This window comes from Myotis daubentonii, chromosome X (assembly GCF_963259705.1).
Source record: "Myotis daubentonii chromosome X, mMyoDau2.1, whole genome shotgun sequence".
NCBI lineage: Eukaryota > Metazoa > Chordata > Mammalia > Chiroptera > Vespertilionidae > Myotis > Myotis daubentonii.
In genome coordinates, this window is record NC_081861.1 from 6,761,187 (window position 1) to 6,763,779 (window position 2,593).

Genomic DNA, 2,593 nt, shown 5'->3' on the forward strand with positions numbered 1-2,593 from the left:
ACTCAATGGACAAAAACTAACACCATTTCCCCTAAGAACAGGAACAAGACAGGGATGCCCACTCTCTCCACTCCTGTTCAACATAGTACTGGAAGTGTTAGCCATTGCAATTAGGCAAGAAGAAGAAATGAAAGGCATCCAAATTGGAAAAGAGGAAGTAAAACTGTCCTTATTTGCAGACGACATGATATTATACATACAAAACCCTAGAGACTCCATCAAAAAGCTATTAGACTTAATACATGAATTTGGCAATGTAGCAGGATATAAAATTAACCCCAAGAAATCTGAGGCATTTCTATACACCAATAGTGAACTTTCAGAAAGAGAGATTAAAAAAACAATCCCGTTTACCATCGCACCAAAAAAATTAAGCTACCTAGGAATAAACTTAACTAAAGAGGTAAAAGACCTCTACTCAGAAAACTACAGGACGTTGAAAAAAGATATAGAGGAAGACATAAACAGATGGAAGAACATACCATGTTCATGGATTGGTAGAATCAACATCATTAAAATGTCCATACTACCCAAAGCAATCTATAAATTCAACGCACTTCCCATTAAAATACCAACAGCATACTTCAGAGATCTAGAATGAACTCTCCAAAAATTCATCTGGAATAAAAAAAGACCCCGAATAGCTGCAGCAATCCTGAAAAAGAACAAAGTAGGTGGGATCTCAATACCAGATATCAAGATGTACTACAAAGCCACTGTTCTCAAAACTGCCTGGTACTGGCACAAGAACAGGCATATAGATCAATGGAATAGAATAGAGAGCCCAGAAATCGGCCCGAACCAATATGCTCAATTAATATTTGACAAAGGAGGCAAGAACATACAATGGAGCCAAGATAGTCTCTTCAATAAATGGTGTTGGGAGGAGAAACCAAGATGGCGACATAGGTTAACGCCGGAGATTGCTGCCTCGAACAACCACTTCAGAGATATAACTAAAGGACAGAACAGACATCATCCAGAACCACAGGAAGGCTGGCTGAGTGGAAATTCTACAACTAGGAGGAAACAGAATATCATACCCAGACTCAGAGGAGGCGCAGTGCTGAAGTGAAATACTCAGGTGCGGAGTGCATGCGTGGAGCGGACTGGCGGCGGAGGGCGCGGTTGTTGTTTTCAATCGGGAGGGAGTTTCAGACTCTGAGCTCCAGATCCGGGCGAGGCCCTGGGGACCCAGACTCAAACGGGAGAAGTGGGACTGTCTGGCTTCGGTCGGAACTCCAAGGCAGCTTTCTCTCTGAGGTTTTCAGTGGTTGCTGGGACTCTGAGAGGCAGAGCCCCTAGGGACGGAACTGAGAGCAGCCATAACTGCTCGCTCTGCCCGCCCTGTAGATCCCCGGGGACCCGCCCCACCCAAGCCCTGCACAGAACCATTTGCCGGATAGCCTCAGGCAAAGGCTAGATTAGCACCGCCCTAGAGATCCAGCACAGAAGCTCTCCCACTGCAGACACAGCTGACTCTCATAGCCAGTTAGCCTGGAGGTCAAATCACCCCTGGTATTACCAACAACAATCAAGGCTTAACTACAAGACTGCCCACAAAGACCACTAGGGGGTGCACCAAGAAAAGATAAAAAAATGCGGAGACAAAGAAACAGGACGCAAATGTCAGAAATGAAAGATATAGAGCTCAAAACCACATTTTTAAGGTCTCTCAAGAACTGTCTAGAAGCTGCCGATAAACTTAGTAAGGCCCTCGAAAAGACTGGTGAGACCGCCGATAAATGTAGTGAGATCCTCAAGAAATCTAATGAGACCCTCGATGTTGTGATAAAGAACCAACTAGAAATTAAGCATACACTGACTGAAATAAAGAATATTATACAGACACCCAACAGCAGACCAGAGGAGCGCAAGAATCAAGTCAAAGATTCAAAAGGCGAAGAAGCAAAAAACACCCAACTGGAAAAGCAAAATGAAAAAAGAATCCGAAAATACGAAGATAGTGTAAGGAGCCTCTGGGACAGCTTCAAGCGTACCAACATCAGAATTATAGGGGTGCCAGAAGATGAGAGAGAGCAAGATATTGAAAACCTATTTGAAGAAATAATGACAGAAAACTTCCCCCACCTGGTGAAAGAAATAGACTTACAGGTCCAGGAAGCGCAGAGAACCCCAAACAAAAGGAATCCAAAGAGGACCACACCAAGACACATCATAATTAAAATGCCAAGAGCAAAAGACAAAGAGAGACTCTTAAAAGCAGCAAGAGAAAGAAACCCAGTTACCTACAAGGGAATACCCATATGACTGTCAGCTGATTTCTCAACAGAAACTTTGCAGGCCAGAAGGGAATGGCAAGAAATATTCAAAGTGATGAAAACCAAGAACCTACAACCAAGATTACTTTATCCAGCAAAGCTATCATTCAGAATGGAAGGTCAGATAAAGAGCTTTACAGATAAGGAAAAGCTAAAGGAGTTCATCACCACCAAACCAGTATTATATGAAATGCTGAAAGGTATCCTTTAAGAAGAGGAAGAAGAAGAAAAAGGTAAAGATACAAATTATGAACAACAAATATGCATCTATCAACAAGTGAATCTAAGAATCAAGTGAATAAATAATCTGG